We start from the raw sequence: 21,441 nt of genomic DNA, 5'->3' as shown, positions 1-21,441 counted from the left end.
TTTTCAAGTTCCTATTAACATTTTCTATGAAAGAAAATCAAAGGGGAAAGATATGTTGCTTAGGGGTGCTTGGGTGGCTCAGTCAGTTAAGGGTCGGCTTTTGGCTTGGGTCATGATCCTGGTCATGGGATCCCATGGGATCCCATGGGTCCCATGGTCCTGGGATTGAGGCCCACATCAGGCTCCCTGCTCGGTAGGAAGTCTACTCTCTTCCTCTCCCCGCTCATGGTCTTGCTCCCTCTCTTGCTCTCACTCTCAAATAAATAAAAAAAATATTATAAAAAGAAAGAAAGAAAGAAATAGATGTTGGTTAAATTCCAATACCAACAGCTTTAACTCTGTAACTCTCATATAAAGGAACACTTGATTTAGCCTCAGTGCTGGCAGTCTATCTTTGTCTTCTTTGGGCAGCTATACACATACAGAGAACATTACTGCTCTGGGAAACAGATTAACTAAAATCCAGGTGCTTAAAATATGACTCAATCCAAATATAAACATACCAGAATGTTTATCCATCAATCACTCCAAGTACCTGTCATAGGCTTTTATTTCCCACTTTAGTTTACTCATTGTAATCCCTTCTCTTCAACATACTCAGGAAACTTATTAAATGATAAAAAGATTTCAGAACACAGACATGCTCACATTTCTGTAAATTTTAAAATAATCTTATGATTTAGAAACCAATCTCCCTTGGGACACCTAGGTGGCTCAGCAGTTTAGTGCCTGCCTTCAGCCCTGTGATCCTGGAGTCCCGGGATCGAGTCCCGCATCGGGATCCCTGCATGGAGCCTGCTTCTCCCTCTGCCTTTGTCTCTGTCTCTCTCTCTCTCTTTCTCTCTCTCTCTCTCATGAACAGATAAATAAAATCTTGGAAAAGAAAGGAAAAAAGAAAAGAAAGAAAGAAAGAAAGAAAGAAAGAAAGAAAGAAAGAAAGAAAGAAAAGAAAGAAAGAAGAAAGAAAAGAAAGAGAGAAAGAAGAAAGAAGAGAAGAGAAAAGAAAAGAAAAAAAAGAAAGAAAAGAAAAGAAAAGAAAAGAAAAGAAAAGAAAAGAAAAGAAAGAAAAGAAAAAAAAGAAAAGAAAAGAAAAGAAAAAAGAAAAGAAAAGGGATCCCTGGGTGGCGCAGCGGTTTAGCGCCTGCCTTTGGCCCAGGGCGCGATCCTGGAGACCCGGGATCGAATCCCACATCGGGTTCCCGGTGCATGGAGCCTGCTTCTCCCTCTGCCTATGTCTCTGCCTCTCTCTCTCTCTCTCTCTGTGTGACTATCATAAATAAATAAAAATATTTAAAAAAGAAAAGAAAAGAAAAGAAAAGAAACCAATCTCCCAGAACCTTCTTAATAGACATGGCATATTATTTTTTTAATGCATGCATGGCCCATCAGACCCCAATTTTCTTAGGGTACTCCTATTCCTGGTGTGTATGTGCTCAGAGAAAGGAATTATCCTCCCTACTCCAACCTGATTTAGATCTCCTCCACTGTACTGATGTAGCATCTACACACACTAGGATTTCATTGAACCATGAACCCTGATTTATTATCTGCTTCTTCACCAGACTAAAAGCTTACCATGTTTTATTTGAATCTCATCCATTCAATATGGGATGGATGGATGAATGGATGGTGGATGGGATGGAAAGACAGACAATGAACTTTACAATCTTTATAAGCAGAGATTTTACTTCAACTCTATAATTTCATGACTGACTGCAAGGGCCATGCTTCTTTAAAGAAGCATATGGTTCTTTAAAGTAATATGGTTTCTCCTTCATTCAGCTAATGAACAAATATATATGGCTAGAATAAAATTAGTTATCCAATGAATATATAAACTCTGTAACTGACTTTATGTGTACTTACAGAACACTGGAATATCTTAAAAATGTGATGTTGCTTTCAGTTATTTTAGTAAATTGTTTTTTTTTTAAAGGTATTATTTCATTTTCTTCTTTACCTCACCAATTCTCTACCTATGTGACAACAACAACAAAAACTATTAAATGTTTCCAGGTATATTCTTATACATCTGGATAAAAAATCAGATAGTTCAGAATGTTCTTCTAAGTAGTTAAAACTAAACCTAAAGGTTTAATACTGATAGAGCTGAAATGAAGAGACATATTCCTAAAAATAATTTCTGAGAGCTTATTAGAAATGAGTAATAGTAGAGAATTTTAAAACTTCTCTTTTTAAATAAGTGAAAAATACATTAGCTAAGTATTTAAGAAATTCCTAAGCCATTTTAGCTAGACTCAAATAGATTAGCATGATTCAGATCAGGCCCAGCTATAGATAATAATAAAAGGCTAATTAACATCCATCACCTCACATACAGTTTTTTTTTCTTGAAATTAGAACTTTTAAGATTTACTCTCTTAGCAACTTTCAAATAAATAAAACAGTATTATTAACTATAGTTAATAATAGGTCTTACTGGTTCCATGATACATACAGGTAAACAGATACTCAAAGTAGTCATGTTACAAGATGTCATAATAGTGCCAGAATCTAAACCCTAGACTCTCTATATTTAGTCCATGTTTTTCCACCCCTGGAAGACCATAATTGAAGTAAAGATGTGATTCTCAAAACATATAAATTATTGCTATTATCATACTATTGCCTTGACATTAAGTTTTTGGGGAATAATTTACCATAATAGTTGTGAAGAACACAAATAACACATATCTACCTCTATCAGCATCTCTAATAAAAAATTCTGGGCAGCCCTGATGGCTCAGCGGTTTAGCACCACCTTCAGCCCAGGGTGTGATCCTGGAGACCCAGGATAGGGTCCCACGTCACCCTCCCCTTGTGAAGCCTGCTTCTCCCTCTGCCTGTGTCTTGCCTCTCTTTCTCTCTCTCTCTGCGTCTCTCATGAATAAATAAATAAAATCTTTTTTTTTTAAATTCTTAATACGATTAAATTGAAAAACTTCTTTGGACCCACAAGGCTACCCAGTCAATAGCAGGGCACAATTCAAAGTTCTGGAGATAGTACTGAGAAATAGGCCTCAGTACAGTCCCAGAGAGAAAACACAGCCATAGATTCCCATGATAGCCACAGACATGCCTTTTATACTTCTCTCCTTTACTGCTCATTCCCTTTTTCCAGGCTTGGTTTCACCAGTATTTTTCCTACTGTCCTATTTTTCCTATTTTACCATTTTAACTAGAATATTGCATACAGTTAAAACAGCATATAAACTGACTTTAACTTCTAGGGTACAGAAGTGTTTAAGTCTAGGGAAACACATAATTTTATTATAGTGATAATGGTTTAAAAATGGAAAAATTATATTGTAAAGCTATATTTAAACTTTAAGACAATCAACATTTTATATTTAAGACATAAAAGAACTTTATTCAGAAATTCCTAATAATGATACCTCATTAACAAAAAGTTTTCCACTCTTATAAAACTTAAGTCTAGATCCTTCATGAAGTCCAATACAGTATTTATTTTTAAAATAAAGTCCTGACCTCTAGTGGCTAAATTGAATTAATTCAATAATTGAATATACTAAACAATCTTAACATCAAAAAAGAGACAGGTATACCTCCCTAATATAATACAATAGGCAATGTATAGTCCCACCTATGAAATTTGTAAAAGGAAAAAAGATCAGATTTGAATCTGATCTAACCTCTAGGTCTAATGTAACAACCAGGTTAGCAAAAATAGAAAGCTAGATAAACAAGGTAAACAACACCAATCTAGAATGTGGGAAATTCTATCCCCTCTAAGATCCATTCCAGAAAGAAAAAGACAAGGGTGGAGGGAAGGTAAGAAGGAAGGAAGGATGACACGGAGGAAGGAAGGGACGGAAACAGAAAAAAAAGTGGTGGGAAAGAAAACTCTTAAAGATTAAAAGTGTTTTAAGAGGAATCTTATAAAAACAAATAAACAAAAAGCAGAATCAGAACTAGAAGTACAGAGAACATTCTGGTGGTTGCCAGAGGGAAGAAAGGGGGAAGAATGGGCAAAACGGATGAATGGGAGTGGGAGATACAGGCCTCCAGTTATAGAATGAATAAATCAAGAGAATAAAAGGCACAAGCATAGGGAATATAGTCAGTGACACTGTAATAGCATTGTATGGTGACAGATGGTAACAATACTTGTAGTGAGCATAGCCTAAGGAATAGACAAGTTGAATCACTATGCTATATATCTGAAACTAATGTAACACTGTAAGTCATACATTAAAAATATATCAACATAAACATGTGTAAACTTTGTTTGGATCTTAATCTGAACAAATTTCCTTTTAAACTGTGGAAACAGGGACACCTGAGTGGCTCAGTGCTTGAGCATCTGCCTCTGGCTCAGGGCGTGATCCTGGGGTCCTAGGATTGAGTCCTGCATCAGGCTCCCCCGGGGGAGCCTGCTTCTCCCTCTGCCTGTGTCTCTGCCTCTCTCTCTGTGTCTCTCATGAGTGAACAAATAAAATCTATAAATAAATAAATAAATAAATAGATAGATAGATAGATAGATAGATAGATAAATAAATAAATAAAACAAGGGAAAGGTAAACTTATCAGATGACATTACGGAGGGATCCCTGGGTGGTGTGGTGCAGCGATTTGGCGCCTGCCTTTGGCCCAGGGCGCGATCCTGGAGACCCGGATCGAATCCCACGTCGGGCTCCCTGCATGGAGCCTGCTTCTCCCTCTGCCTGGGTCTCTGCCTCTCTCTCTCTCTGTGACTATCATAAATAAATTAAAAAAAAAATAAAAAGATGACATTATGGAATTATATTTTTTATTATTTATTATTTATGATAGTATCATAAATAAATTAAAAAAAATAAAAAGATGACATTATGGAATTATATTTTTTATTATTTATTATTTATGATAGTATCATAAATAAATTAAAAAAATAAAAAGATGACATTATGGAATTATATTTTTTATTATTTATTATTTATGATAGTCACAGAGAGAGAGAGGCAGAGACCCAGGCAGAGGGAGAAGCAGGCTCCATGCAGGGAGCCCGACGTGGGATTCGATCCGGGTCTCCAGGATCGCGCCCTGGGCCAAAGGCAGGCGCCAAATCGCTGCACCACACCACCCAGGGATCCCTGGAATTATAGTTTAACTTTAAGGTTTGATACTGATATTATGATTACTTTTTAAATGGTCTCTTAGATACATAGTGAAGTACCTACAATTAGAATTTTTAAAATATCAGAGAATTTTAAGTAAAGAAAACTATAGATGCAAAGGCCCTAAGGCAGAAATGTGCTTAAGAGGGTGAGATCAATTCGGTCATGAGCATGTAGGATAACATAGAATTTTATAGGATTTTTAATGACTTTAGCTATGTGAAATGGAAACCCATTAGAGTATTTTTAGCAGAGGAATAATATAATCAGATTTAGATATGTAGCAGGTCATTCTGCATGGAAAGTATAACTCTTGACAGGCAATGGTGAACACAAAGCAATCAGTTAGGAAGCTGTTGCAATTATATAGGATAATAAGTGGTGGCATGGACAACACAGTGAGAAGTGGTCATATTCTGTTACGCTTCATAAGTAGAACTGACAGGATTTACTAAATGTGAGCAAATGTGATAACTAAATGTGAATATGATAAAAAGAGGAGTCAAAGATGGCCACAGTTTTCTAGCCTGATCTATTGGAAATATGGAGATGCCATCTGGAACGGGAAAGATGACAGGAGACGATTTGGTGGGAAGTTTGAAGTTCAGTTTTTATCATGGTTTTCTCCTCTAGTTTTATTGAGATATAATAGATATATATTACCTTAAGGTGTACAACATAATAAATTTGACAGATGTGTTATGAAATGATCCAAATGTCCAGTTAACATTCATCGGCTCATATAGCTACAGTTTTAAGACTTACTCTCTTAGCAACTTTCAAGTATTGTATATCAACCATAGTCACCATGCTGTGTATTATAGCTCTAGAACTGACAATGTGAAATTTATACCTTTTGACCACCTTTGACTACATTAACTCATTTCCCCTACCCCCTCACCCCTCCAGCAACTACCAATCTGTTGTTTCTGAGAGTTTCAGTTTGCTTTTTTTAATTACATATATAAGTGAAGTCATAGAGTATTTGTCTTTCTTTATAGAATTTATTTCACTTAGTGTAATGTCCTCAAAGTCTAACTATGTTGTTGTGAACGGCACAATTTCCTTCTTTTTCATGGTGAAATAAAATTGAATTGTAAATATATACACTTTCTTTCATCCACTGATGGATATTTAGGTTTGTTTCCATGTCTTAACTACTGTAAATAATGCTGCAATGAATATTGAGGGGAAGAGAAGTTGTTGTATCTTCAAGATAGTGATTTTTGTTTCTTCAAATATATGACAGAATAGAACTGCTAGATCATAAAGTACTTCTATTTTCAATGCTTTTAGGAAATTCCATACTGTTTTGCATATGGCTGCCCCAATTTACATGCACAATGGTTCCTTTTCTCTATATCTTCAACAACACTTGTATCTGTTGTAACAGGTATGAGGTTGTATCTCATTGTGGTTTTGGTTTGCTGAAGACCTTTTCAATGTACCTTTTGGCCATCTGCATGTCTTCTCCAGAAAAATGTCTAATCAGTTTCTCATTTTTAAAAATAGGTTCCACACCCATCAGAGGAGCCCAGTGTGGGGCTCCAACTCATGATCCCAAGATCAAGACCTAAGCTGCAATCAAGTCTGACACTTAAATGACTGAGCCACTCAAGCACTCCAGTTCATTTTTTAATCATATTGTTTGTGGGGTTTCTTTTTTAAGTTATATGATTTCTTTATACTTTTTGGATATTAACTCCTTATCAGATATATGATTTGCAAATATTTTCTCCCATTTGATGTTACCCTTTAATTTTCTTGATGGTTTCTTTCACTGTAAAGAAGCTTCTTATTTTGATGTAGTCCCACTTATTTTTTGCTTTTGTTGACTTAGCTTGTGGTGTCATTTCCAAAAAACCATTGCCAAAACTGCTGTCAAGGAGCCTGCTCAGGTTCCATGTTTTCTTCTAGTTTTATGACTTCAGGTGTAATGTTAAAATATTTAATCCATTTTGAGGTGATTTTTGCATATGGCATAAGACAGAGTTCCAGTTTCATTCTTTTGCATGTGGCTGTCCAGTTTTCCCAATATCATTTATTGAAGAAACTTTCTTTTCTCCATTATATATTCTTGGCTCTTTTGTTGTAAGTTGATTGACTATATACGCATGGATTTATTTCTGGGCTCTCCATTCTGTTCACTGAGATATGTGTTCATATTCATTCCAATGCCATATGTTTTGATTACTAATGCTTTCTAATATAGTTTGAAATTAGAGAAAGTGATGGTTCCAGCTTTGTTCTTTCTCAAGATTGCTTTGACTATTTGGGGTCTTTTTGGGTTCTATATTCTAAGATAATTTTTCTACTTCTATGAAAATGACATTGGAAATTCGATAGGGATTGCAAAGAATCTATAGCTTGCTTTGGGTAGTGCAGACATTGAATAATATTGTTCTAATCCATTAACACAGAATATCTTTCCATGTAATTATATCGTCATGTCTTTCATTGATGTCTTGCAGTTCTCAGTGTACAGCTTTTTCACTGGCTTGATTAAATTTATTCCCAGTTTTGATGCAATTGTAAATGAGGCTGTACTCTTAATTTCTCTTTCAGATAGTTCATTATTAGTGTATAGAAACACATTGATTTTTTGCAAATTATGAATCTTGTAAATTTATCGAATTTGATTTTTTGTTCTAACAGTTCTTTGATGGCATCTTTAGGGTTTTCTACATAACATGTCATCTGCAAATAGACTTCCTTTCTAATTTGAATGCCTTTTATTTATTTTTCTTGTCTAATTGCTCTAGCTATGACCCAGCATTATACTGAATAAAAGTGACATGAGCATCTTTGTGTTGCTCCTGATCTTAGAGGAAAAGCTTTTATACTCATCACTTAGTATAATGCTAACTATGGGTTTGTCATACACAGCCCTTAAGGTGTTGAGGTATGTTCTCTCTAAACTCATTTGGATGAGAGTTTTTATCACGATGGATATTGAATTTTATCAAAGATTTGTCTATATCTATTGAGATGATTTTATGGTTTTATCCTTCATTTTGTTAGTATGGTCTATCACACTGATTGTTTTGCACATGTTGAACCATCCTTGCATCCCTGGAATAAATCCCACTTAATCATGGTATATGATTCTTTTAATGTACTATTGAATTTGGTCTGCTATTTTGTTGAGGATTTTTTTGCATCTATGCTCACTCAAGAAATTGGCCCATAATTTTCTTATGTCCTTACCTGGTTTTAGTATTAGGTAATGGTGGCCTCAAAAAATGACTTTGGGAGTGTTCCCTCCTCTTTTATGTTTTGGAATAGTTTGAGGAGGATTGACATTAATACTTCTTTAAATAATTAGAATTTACCTGTGAAGCCATCTGGTCTTAGACTTTTTGTTGTTGTTGTTGGTAGGTTTATGATTACTGACTCAATAAACTTACTAGCAATTGGTCTGTTCAGATTTTCCACTTTACAATTCAGTTTTGGAAGATTATATGTTCATATGAATTTATCCATATCTTCTAAGTTGTCCAACTTATGGGTATATAATTGCTCATGTTAGTCTCTTATGATCCTTTGTATTTCTGTGGCAGCAGTGATAATGTATCCTCTTTTATATCTAATTATATGTAATTCAGTCATCTGTCTTTTTCCCTTGGTGAGTCTAGCTATTTTTGTTTCTTTTCAAAAGTCAGCTTTCAATTTAATCTTTTCTGTTGTCTTTTAGTTTCTAATACATTTATTTCTGCTCTGATCTTTGTTATTTACTTTTACTAATGTTGAGCTTAGTTTGTTCTTTTTTTCTACTTCTTTGAGGTATAAAGTTAGGGGTTTTTTGTTTTGTTTTGTTTGTTTTTAGTATATGTGCTGCTGAAGCGAGCACAAAGTTAGGTTTTTTATTTCAGTTGTTTCTTAACGTAAGCATTTACTGCTATGAACTTATCTCTTAGAACTGTTTGTGGTATGTCCCATTACTTTCAGTATGTCATATTTCTACTTTCATTCATCTCAAAGTAGTTTTTTATTTCTCTTTTGATTACTTCCTTGAGTCATTGGTTGTTCAGTATCATGTTGTTTAATCTCCACATATTTATGAATTTTACATTTTCTTCTTATAATTGATTTCTGGTTTTATATTCTTGGCTCAGAAAAGATACTTGATATGATTTCAATCTTCTTAAACTCAACTTCTTTTGTGGCCTAACACATATAATCCATCCTGGAGAATGTCCATGTGCTTGATAAAATGTACATTCTGCTGCTTTTGGATGAAATATTCTGTATATTTCTGTTAAGCCCATCTAGTTTAACATGTAAGTTAAGTCCAATGTTTTCTTATTGATTTTCTGTCTTATCTATCTCTTGTTGAAAGTGGGTCATTAAAGTCTTCTATTATTGTATGACTACTTCTCTCTTTATGTCTGTTAATATTTGCTATATGAAATTAGGTGCTCCACTGTTGAGTGCATATTTACAAATCTTACATCCTCCTGTTGGATTTTTCATTATTTTCCTATCATTACACTCTTTGACCTTAAGTATATTTTGTGTGATGTAAGTATAGCTAGCCTACTTTCTTTTGGTTTCCATTTGCATGGAATATCTTTTTCTATCCCCCCACTTTCAGTCTGTATATGTCCTTAAAGCTGGAACATCTCTTGTAGGCAGCATATAGTTGAGTCATTTTGTTATCCATTCAGCCACTCTATGTCTTTTGATTGAAACAGTTTTCACCACACTAAATTTGAAATAGTTATTAGATTTTCAAGAGGAGAAACTGAGTCTAAAGTTCAAGGCAGTAGTCCAGGATTGAGACATAAATGTAAGAGCTGTTAAACTCTACCATTAACTCTCCTTTGTTTATATTAACCTATCAAATTTCCTCACCTTTCATGTTGGGCCAAACGCAAATGCCATTTTTCTTGGTCAAATATAAAACAAGAAAATTATTACCCTATATCACAAGTTAAAATGTTCAAATATACACACATATATATACTGCATAATAAATGTTTAAAACATTGTTATGAAAGACCTTAGTGAAAAACTAGAAGAGGCATTTATTTGTAACTCAGAATTCTCACACAAAATATACATTTGAAGGCAATTTCAGTTATCCATGTGAAATTTGTTTAGGGAGGCCTTATAACTAGGTAAACACATTCAGCAGATGTTTGAGTGCTCACCGTGCGCGAGCACAAAGCTCTACACCTATTTAGGGAACTAACTTCTTAGACAACGCTGAGGAAATTGTCAAAACCTATTTAAAGTAATCCAGTTGGGGGGCACCTGGGTGACTAGGCTAGTTAAGTAGCTGATTCTTGATTTCGGCTCAGGTCATGATCTCAGGATCAGGAGATTGAGGCCTGCATAGAGGCTCCATGGTAAGCATTGGAGGCTGCTCAAGATTCTCTTTCTCCCTTTCCTTCTGCCCCTCCCCCACAACTTGCACTTTCTCACTCTCTCTCTCAAAAAATAATAAATCAAGTAATCCAGTTGACTAATCCAACTCCAGATCAATACCCCTAATTAGTATATCAAAGGTGATCCAGTCTTGACTCAAGGCCTGCTGAAATCAGTATGAACTCCACTCAGTGCTGGGTAACTGGGTGAGACACAATAGATATAGCAACAATATCTTAGTTTGGGTCATTTCTTTGACCTTTGTTAACCAATCATTTTTAGGTCTACAGTTCCTAGAACATGCCATTCCTTCCTACTCATTTCTTCACCTTTTCACTGGTTGGGTTCATTCCCTCACCTCCTTCAGATCCTTGCACATGTTACTCATAGAGTCCTTTGTTGACTATACTTTTTAAAAAACCAAAATCACTCTTGCCTATCTCCACATATTACTCCTTATCCCTTCCCTCTCCTTGATTTATTTTTCTTCTTCATGGCATTCATTATCATCTAAGAAAACAAAAGTCTCTGACATCTGGAAGTTGGCCTGATGCTTACAGTTAGGCCATGGTGGTCTCCCATTGAACATAAATAATCTCATGGAGTATTAACAATAGACAAGGACATTCAGTTTTAAAATTATCCCTGCTTTCTGATAACATCCAATCCACAGCAAATCTCCACTTCATTAGACCCTTTCCAAAATTACCCAACCTAAATTCTATAATATGTTCTTTCTAACACTTACTGAGCCTCCCCACAGTTTTCCATGGTGACAGTTCTCCCTCACTGCAACAATAAACCCAAGTGGTTCAACTACAAGTGTGTTCCCACTGGTCTACACCTATAAGGATACTAATACATCTAACATACTATGTGTTTTTCTTATTTCTTTAATGTTTGTCTCTCCCACTAGAATGTATCGCTATGAAGCCATGGATTTTTGTCTGTTTGGTCACTGCTAACATCCCCAGCAGTTAGAATCATGCCTAGTATATTATAGGCTCTCAGTGAATAGTTGCTAAGTGAATGAATGAATGAACATTAAGCCCTCAGATTTCAATAGCCATTAGAGATGCAAATGTGACTTAGAGTAAGTCCTGGAATGTTCAGAGTAGTGGCTCAGTTTTACCAATACTTGTTCAATAGTTTGCTGGGGAAAAAAATGAAATGGGCACAGACAATAAGTCAAATTCTGCACTGGGGACTGGTGTGTTACTCTGCTTTCCATTCCTGCTTTTTCTGTATCTTTTTCTTTCTTTCTCAAGGCAGACACATTCTTCTGACACCAGTGATGGCTAAAGGAAACTGTTAGAACTGGACATGCTACAGAATCTCATGCCAAATCTATAAAACTTCCTTTTAATCACCTTGCTGAGACAATAATTCAAGAATTAGTGTTTAATTCATTGCAATTTAGAAACCCTACTTATCGGGATCCCTGGGTGGCGCAGCGGTTTGGCGCCTGCCTTTGGCCCAGGGCACGATCCTGGAGACCCGGGATCGAATCCCACATCGGGCTCCCGGTGCATGGAGCCTGCTTCTCCCTCTGCCTGTGTCTCTGGCTCTGTCTCTGCCTGTGTCTCTGGCTCTGTCTCTCCTTCTATCTCTCAAGAATAAATAAATTTAAAAAAAATCTTTAGAAACCCTACTTATGGTTCTCAAACTTCAGAGCACTTAAGAATCCCCTAAGGAATTAGAAAAAAATGACTTTTTATTTGAAACAAAACTTACTAACCTTATAATAAAATTAGCATATTGAACTTAAAGGTTTAAAAGATCTAAATTTACAAGTTTATAATTTTAATAAATTGAAAATTTATTAACATTGGCAACTGTAAATACTTTTTTCAAGCCCAAAATCTTCCCTCAAGAAAATTTACAACTGACATTTCTCAGGGTTCTTTGCAAATCCCCTTGGCTTACAATAACCAACATGCATGTGTCTCCTTTTCTTTGGCTTCAACTATCATCTTTAGGCCTATTGTTAAAAAATTAGTAATTTTGATTTAGAGAATCTCTTAAAAGTGTGGTGAGTTTCCAGACCTGGTAGGGGTTATGGTGATCTAGGTGTTTAGGAATTGTCCCAGGTAGGTCCCACTCGTGTATACAAAAGCATCCGTTAGCAATGCCATTAGTCTATTATCCTCTGACTGCAATCATGGTTATTTCAAGTGAAATTTAAAGAAGATATGTAGAATCTGGGATTTTTTTTAATTTAAAAAATCTAATTGGCTTTATTAATTGATTCATGAATCAGGCAGGATCCCATCCAGCAAGTAGAGGGGAGCTTCAATGGGCTACAGAAAAGGAAATGTTTTTAAACATGAAGAAGTAGTGGGAAAAAAGGAAATGATTAGCCAAGAACCCATTGTTTTAGACTAGGTTTTCCTTCTAAGAGGAATAAAGGGGTCTATTAGTAAGCTTCCAAGGGCTGACCAGGAAATCTCCATGTTGACTAGTTGAAGGCTACATTTCTGTGGGATTGATCCAGGTAGGTGAGGCATTAAGTGCTGCTTTACTGACTTGAGGCCTTAACCTAAGTGACATTTTCAGCCTGTGATTTTTTTTCTTTTTAACAACAGTGACAAATACATTGAGGTATCTGGGTGGCTCAGGTGGTGAAGCACCGGTTTTCAGCTGAGGTCACAATCCCTGGGCCTGAATGGAGCCCTGTGCCAGGACCCCTGCTCAGGGGGAGCCTGCTTCTCCCTCTCCTACTCTCCCATCTTGTGTTCCCTCTTTCTGTGTCAAATAAAATCTTTAAAAAGTAAATAAATTCATCTACATAAAATCTCAAAACAAACCAAAGAACCCAACAATGACAAAAATAAACAAACAACAAACACCTTTGTGGAGAATTGCCAGAATCTGGGATTTTTAAAAAGAGAGCGATCTGTTCAAAGAAAATACCAATATAGTATGGACTATTCCACTTGATGCCACAAGGTGTCACTTATATACAAGAAAACTCTCCATGTATAACAAACAATTTTAATTCTTTTCAGCAAACATTTTTTGAAGCCCTAACATGGTTCCCAGGGATCCCTGGGTGGCGCAGCAGTTTGGCGCCTGCCTTTGGCCCAGGGCCGGATCCTGGAGACCTGGGATCGAATCCCACGTCGGGCTCCCGGTGCATGGAGCCTGCTTCTCCCTCTGCCTGTGTCTCTGCCTCTCTCTCTCTGTGACTATCATAAATAAATAAAAATTAAAAAAAAAATTTTTAACATGGTTCCCAACCTCAAAGGTTCAAATATCACAGAAAAACAGATGTGGAATTCTCTATTTCCAGATCTTTTTCACCTTACAAAATGGAAACTCTATATCCATTAAGCAACCCATTCCTCCCTCCTCGTAGCCCCTGTAAACTGTTCTATTTTCTATCTCTGTGCATTTGACTATTCTAGGTACTTCATTTGGTGGAGTCATACAATAGATGTCCCTTTGTGCTTAGGTTATTTCACTTAGCATAATGCTCAAGGTTCATCTGTGTTAGTATGTATCAGAATTTCAACCCTTTTTAAGGCTAAAAAATGCTCCATTGTATGCAAACCACACATTTTGTTTATCTTTTGATGGATATCCTTGTTATTTCCACCTTCTGACTATTGTGAATAATGCTACTATGAACAATGGTGTGCAAGTATCTGCTAAAGTCTCTATTTTCAACTCTTTCAGAAATATATTTAGAAGTGCAACTGCTGGATTACATAGTACTTCCACTGAACTTTTTAAGGAACCACCATATTGTTTTCCATAGTAGCTGCAGCATTTTAACATGCCCACCAGCAAAGTGTAAGGATTCTGATTTCCCCACATCCTTGCCAATACTTATTTTCTTACTTGTGTTTGTGAATTTTTTTCCCCATCAGGATAGTGTACTCTTTAATCTCCATCCCCCATTCCCCCATCCATCTCCCCTCTGGTAACCATCAGTTTGTTCTCTAAAGAATCTGTTTCTTGGTTTGTCTGTCTTTTTCCCCCTTTGCTCCTTTGTTTCATAAATTCCACAAATGAGTGAAATCATATGGTATTTGTCTTTCTCTATTTCACTTAGCATTTTATTTTCTAATTCTTTTTTTTAATTTTTAATTCTATAGATGTAGTTGTAAATGACAAGATTTCATTCCTTTTGACAGCTGAGTAATATTTCATTGTATATATGTACCATTTCTTTATCCCTTTATCAATGGATACATGGGCTACTTTCATAATTTGGCTATTATAAATAATGCTGCAATAAACATAGGCATGCATCTCTCCTTTTCAATTAGTGTTCTTGTTTTAGAGTAAATACCCAGTAGCGTGATTGGGTCATAGGGTAGTTCTATTTCTAATTTTTTGAGGAACCTCCATATTGTTTTCTACAGTGGCTACATAAGTTTGCATTGCCACCAATGGTGCACAAGTTGTCCTTTTTCTCCATTTCCTTGCCAATATTTGTTTCTTGTATTTTTGATTTTTGCCATTCTGACAGGCGTGAGGTGATATTTCACTACAGTTTTGATCTGTATTCTCTGGTGATCAGTGATGTTGAACATCATTTCATGTGTCTGTTGGCCATCTGGATGTCATCTTTGGATAAACGTCTGTTCATCCCTGTCCATTTTTAATTGGGTTATTTGTTTTTTGGGTGTTAAGTTCTTTATGTATTTTGGATGCTAAACTTTTATCAGATATGTCATTTACAAATATCTTTCCCATTCCATAGGTTACCTTTTAGTTTTGTTGATTGTTTCCTTCAATGTGCAGAAGTTTTTCATTCTATTTCAAACTATTTTCAATAGATTATTTTGGTTTTATTTTCCCTGCCTCAGGAGACATATATAGAAAAAAATGTTGCTACAGCCAACGTCAAAGATGTTACTGCCTGCATTCTAAGTTTTTCATCGTTTATCTCACATCTAGGACTTTAATCCATTTTAATTTATTTTGTGCATGGTGTTACAAAGTGGTCCAGTTTTATTCTTTTGCATGAAGCTGTCCAGGTTTCCCAACACCATTTGTTGAAGAGACTTTTTCCCATTGAAAATTCTTTCCCCCTTTGTCAAAGAGTAATTGACCTTATGGTTGTGGGTTCATTTCTGGGTTTTCTATCCTGTTCTATTAATCTATGTGTCTATTTTTTATGCAAGTACCATACTGTTTTGATTACTACAGCTGTGTCATATAACTTGAAGTTCAGAATTGTGATATCTTCCATTTTGTTCTTTTTCAAGATTGCTTTGGCTATTCGGGGTCTTGTGGCTCCACACAAATTTTAGGGGTGTTTGTTGTAGTTCTGTGAAAAACACTATTTATTGGTATTTTGATAGGGATTGCATTAAATGTGTAGACTACATTTTAACAATATTAATTTTTCCAATACATGAGCATGAAATGTCTTTCCATTTATTTATATCTTTAGTTTCTTTCATCAGTGTGCTACAGTTTTCAGAGTACATATTTTATGTTTTTGGTTAGGTTCATTCCTAGGTATCTTGTTATTCTTGGTGCAATTGGAAATGAGGCTGTTTCCCTAATTTCTCTTTCTGCTGCTTCATTATTGGTGTATAGAAATGTAACAGATTTTCATACACTGATTCTGTATTCTGCAACACTATTGATTTATCAGTTTTAGCAGTTTTTTAGTGGTTTTCAATTTTCTATATATAGTATTGTGTTAAGCTGCCTGGTCCTGGCCTTTTGTTTGTTGGGAGTTCTTTGATTATTGATTTAATTTCATTGTTGAAATCAGTCTCTTCGAACTATTTCTTCTTGCTTCATTTTGGTAGTTTATACGTTTCTAGGAATGTATTCATTTCTTCTAGGTTGTCCAATTTGTCAGCATATAATTTTTCATAATATTCTCTTACAATTTTGTATTTCTGTGGTGTTGGTTGTTGTGGGTTTTTTTTTTTTTTCCTCTCTCATTTGTGATTGTTTATTTGGTTTCACTCTCTCTCTCTTTTTAATTTTATTATTTATTAAATGAGTCTGGAGGTTTATCAATGTTGTTGATCTTTTCAAAGAACTAGTTTCTGGTTTCATTTATCTGTTACACTTTTTTTTACTTTCTGTATCATTTATTTCTGCTCTCATCTTTATTATTTCTTTTTTTCTGCTAGTATATACTTACTGCCATTTTGTTAGTTGTTGAATAGTTCTTTTTGTAGTTCTTTTCTGTTCCTTTCTTCTCTTGTTCTCTTCTCTCATGATTTGCTGGCATTCTTTAGCAATATGTTTGAGTTACTTTCTCTCTCTCTCTCTCTCTCTCTCCATTTTTTGATTTGTGATTACCATTAGGTTTATATATAACATCTTAAGCATATAGCAGTCTATATTAATTTGATGGTTGCTTAAGTTTGAACCCATTCTAAAAGCACTAGATATTTACTCCTCTCCCCATCCCATGTTCTAGGCAAATAGTATCATCTTTTACATTCTTTTGTGAATCTCTTGACTGATTTTCATAGATACACTTAATTCTGCTGTTTTTATATTTCCTACTTTTCTCTTACTTATGGTCTTTCCTTCCCACTCAAAAAGTCCCCTTTAACATTTCTTATAGGGCTTTGGTGATGAATTCATTTAACTTCTGTCTGGAAAATGCTTGATCTTTCCCTCTATTGTGAATAATATTCTAAATTATGCCAATCCCTCTGGCCTGTGGAGTTTCTGTTGTAAATTCTACTGATCGCTTTATGGGGTTTCCTTTGAATGTAATTGTTTTCTTTTCTCTTGTTGCTTTCAGAATTCTCCTTATCATGACTTTCTGCCATTTTAATTACTATGTGTCTTGGGGTGGACCTCCTTGGACTGATTTTGTTGGGGGTTCTCTGTACTTCCTGGATCTGGATTTGTTTCCTTACCCAGTTTAGCAAAGTTTTCACCTCTTAGTGAAACTAAAGAAATTTTCAAAAAAAAACAAAAAAAGAAAAAAAAGAAATTTTCTTGCCTCTTTTCTCTCTCTTCTCCTAATGGGATCCCTATAATGCAAATGTTAATACTTGATGGTGTTGCTGACTTCCCATAATCTCTTCTCATTTTTTATTATTCTTTTTTCTTTCCCCTTTTCAGTTTTATTGCTTTTCATTACTATCCTCCTGATCCATTCTTCTACTTCCTCTAGTCTACTACTAATTCCCTCTAGTGTGTTTTTAATTTTGATTATTGAGTTCTTCATCTTTGATTCATTTTTGTTTTCTATTCTTTGTTGATGGTCTCAGTAATATCTTCTACTCTTTTCTTAGTGAACATCTTTATGATCATTACTTTAAATTCTCTACCAGTCATATTTATTATTAGTTTCATTTAGCTCTCTTTCTGTGATTTTGTGTTTTTTTTTTTTCATTTGGGACATATTCCTCCATCTCCTTATTTTGCCTAATTCTCTGTATCTGCTTCTATAGATTAAGAAAGTCAGCTTTGTTTCCTACTCTTGAACACAGTGGCTTTATGAAGAAGAGTTCCTATAGTGTCTTGCAATACAATGTCCCTGGCATTTCAGGGATGTCTCTCCCCTCTGTATGCTGTTGTGCACTCACCATTGTGGCTAAGCCACATTTGCCTTCAGAGTCACTTTCAATGGCTCTTTTACCTGTGTGGGCAAGGTTTGGTCCATGTGTCGTTAAGGGGCCAGTCTGGGGCTGCCTTGGACTTGAGTCTGCCAGAACTATGGTCACACCTCAATGCAGGGCACTAACCATGTTTGTCTTCTGAGAACCTATGGGTGGGGTCTGCAGTCAGACCAGATATCTGCCCCCAGCCAACAGCTGGGGCCAGAGTCAAATCAGTTCTCTTCCCCTCTCTCCAGGATAGGAGCCACTTTGGAGTGATGATGCCCCTGTCAGGGATTGTCAGGGATGCTTACACATTGCCAGGCATGTAGCATCACTTTGGACAGACTCCTGCCAAAGATGTGTTGGAAAGGGCAGGTTCACAGGAGAATGTGAGGGTGGGGCACTTGGTGTTAGCAAGGTTTGTATGAGTCTGCTATGGGAGGAGACCTGGAGCAGCTTTGGAAAACTCCTACAGAGGGTAGGTTTGGGGGGGGGGGGGAGAGAAGGGGCATGTCTACAAGAGAGTGCAGGGGCAGGTGGTATGGTTAGCAAGCTAGGTGCAAAGTGTTAGCACTAGTTCCTGCAGATGTATGAAAGCTGGGGGGGGGGGGGGCAAGGGAGGGAATTGGTGCCTGTCAGCTGTTTTATCCTCAGAGAAGTCTAATGATCCCTGCCCCTCTAGTACATGTCCTGAGATTATTATATAAATCTCCTTCCCCTATACCTCACAAGTTTTCCAAACTGCTGCTTCTTTAATTTTTTTTTTTTTTTTTTTTTTTTTTTTTTTTTTTTTTTTATGATAGGCACACAGTGAGAGAGAGAGAGGCAGAGACACAGGCAGAGGGAGAAGCAGGCTCCATGCACCGGGAGCCCGACGTGGGATTCGATCCTGAGTCTCCAGGATCGCGCCCTGGGCCAAAGGCAGGCGCCAAACCGCTGCGCCACCCAGGGATCCCCAAACTGCTGCTTCTATGCTCAATGGGTAGTGGGGCATAATGGGGATGTTTCTTATGTTGTCTCTTTAAAGTGAGTACTCAGTTTCCTATTGCCCTCTAGCTCTCCCAGGGCTGAGTCACTGCTTTTTAAGTGGTATTAAACCTCACTGATTATAAAAACTAATGATGTTAATCACCTCTGGCTTTCAAAGCCAAATGTTATGAGGATTCATATTCCCAGTGCACGTCCCCTGTGCCTGGGGTGACTGGGGTAGGGTCTGCTCTTTCTCTTCTCCATGCTTGCTGTGGACACTGTGGACAGTATGGCAAGTCAGTTTTGTTCCTAACTGCATCTCCACCCTTCCTAGCATTTTTGATGTGGCCTCTTCTCTATACATTTAGCTATTCAGAGTCTATTCTGCCAGTCTTTGGGTCATTTTCTGAGTTATTTACACTAAGGTGGGTGCTATCTGGGTGCATCTGTGGGAGGAGGTGAACTTAGGGTCCCCTCCTACTCCACCATCCTCCCCAGAAGTTCTATTAGCTTTTATTCTTTAAAAAGACAGTTTTAATCATAAATTGAATCCCTCATGGTACAGAAAATTACAAAAACAAAATAGATGCTTAATTCTATTTTATTTAGTAATAAAGACACATATATACACATATAACACATAATAACTATACATGTGTAACATACATATATATATATAGTAACTATATTAGAAATAAAATATATTGCTTAACATAGGGAACGAAGTACAGGATGAAGGAGCTGAAATAGAAGCTAGAAGTCCTGAGCTTAGCCAAATTTTGTAGATTTGATATGTAAGCACATATTTATTTTATATTCTTATAAAAGTAAATTATTAAAAAATCAGTTCCTAAAAACAAAAACAAAACATAACCAACCTGAAATTATTTCAAAATTTTTTTGAAGTATATATGTATTTCTTATAGTATATACTCTAAGGACAAAAAAATCTTTAAAAAAATATTTGTTAGAGTGATCATATTGTTGACAGTATTTTTGATGTTGTTATTCTGAGACAGCTGCAAATGTTATGTAAGACAAAGCAATGAGTCATTATTTTGGTGTGCTTGGAGACCAGCATTTTCACTGTGGGAGAAAGGCTATATACAAATAAGATAAAGAGGTTAAATAAAAACCCCAAAATACTGAATTTAGTTGGAGTGTCCATAAATTTCATGATATATGTTTATATTTATATTTATATTTATATTTATTTCCTACCACTGTCCACTAAAGTACCTAGAAGCAATGACAAGTCCAGAAGTCACAAACACTATCAGTGTCAGATTGTACCCTACTTTCCCACCAGAAGTGTGGGGCTTTCTTCACACAACAATATATGCTATTGAGAGATACATTCCTTCTTCCTTTTTAGGGCCATAGAGTACTCCATTATATGACCCTACCCTGGTTTACTCAGGTTATCTTTTCATTGAAGTTTGGTTTCTTCTAGATTTGTGCTATCATAAATTGTGCCATTAATAATAGACTCACTTTTTTCTAATGTTCTGTACTTTTGTGCTGCTTCATGTTCATGTATTATCTGTCCAACATCCTTTAAAAAGTTATGAGAAAAAAAAAAACCAACTTTATCAACAACATTAACAAAACTAGGAGAGGAAGACCCAGGATTTGAAAGGAAGCAAGGACTGCATGTAAGAGGGACCTATGACAATTCAGGTGAGACTACAGTGAACTGGAGAGAGACCCATGGAAATGACACCATAAGAGAGGAGAGGCCGGACCTGATTGGTATTTAGAAATAGAACTCCAGGAATTTGAAGACTGAAGAGATATGGGTATTAAAAGAGGAGATCTCTAAGCCAGACTCTTGTCTGTGGGAAGGTGATGATCACCAGCAGGGAAAACATGGTAAATCTTAAGGAAAAGATGGTGAATTCATTTTGGACACTTTACACATGAAAGGCCTCTGGTACAGCAAGTAAAAATGTTGAGTTACCAGAAATGAGTAAAACTGCAGACTTGCAAATCTTTAGCACATGGGCTGTAGGCAAATCCATGAGAGTGGATGAGTTTAAGCCAGAATTCAGAGAAAACACTCTATTTACATATGATATATATTTGCATGTTGCATATATGTATATGTGTGTGCATGTGCATACATGTTTAACTGTTTATTTTGGACACTTTCAAACATACACAAAAGTGGAGATACAATGCACTTTCTAATATCTCTTACTCCGTTTCAATAATTACCAAAAATTTGCTATTCTTATTTCATTTGCCATGTATTTTTTAAGTATTTTAAGCCAAATCCCACAATTCATAATTTCACCTGTAAACACTACATTTTATATCTCTGATAGGGTCCATTTTTGTTACTCTTATAACCAAAAAGTCATTATTCTACCTAATGTTATTGTACTAGTTTGCTAGGACTGTCATAACAAAACACCAGATTTGGTGTGCTCATGTCTCTGGTG

The sequence above is a fragment of the Vulpes vulpes genome, chromosome 9, assembly GCF_048418805.1.
Source record: "Vulpes vulpes isolate BD-2025 chromosome 9, VulVul3, whole genome shotgun sequence".
In the NCBI taxonomy this organism is placed as follows: Eukaryota; Metazoa; Chordata; class Mammalia; order Carnivora; family Canidae; genus Vulpes; species Vulpes vulpes.
The sequence above is the reverse complement of the archived record's forward strand: the minus strand, read 5'-3'. Positions refer to the sequence as shown.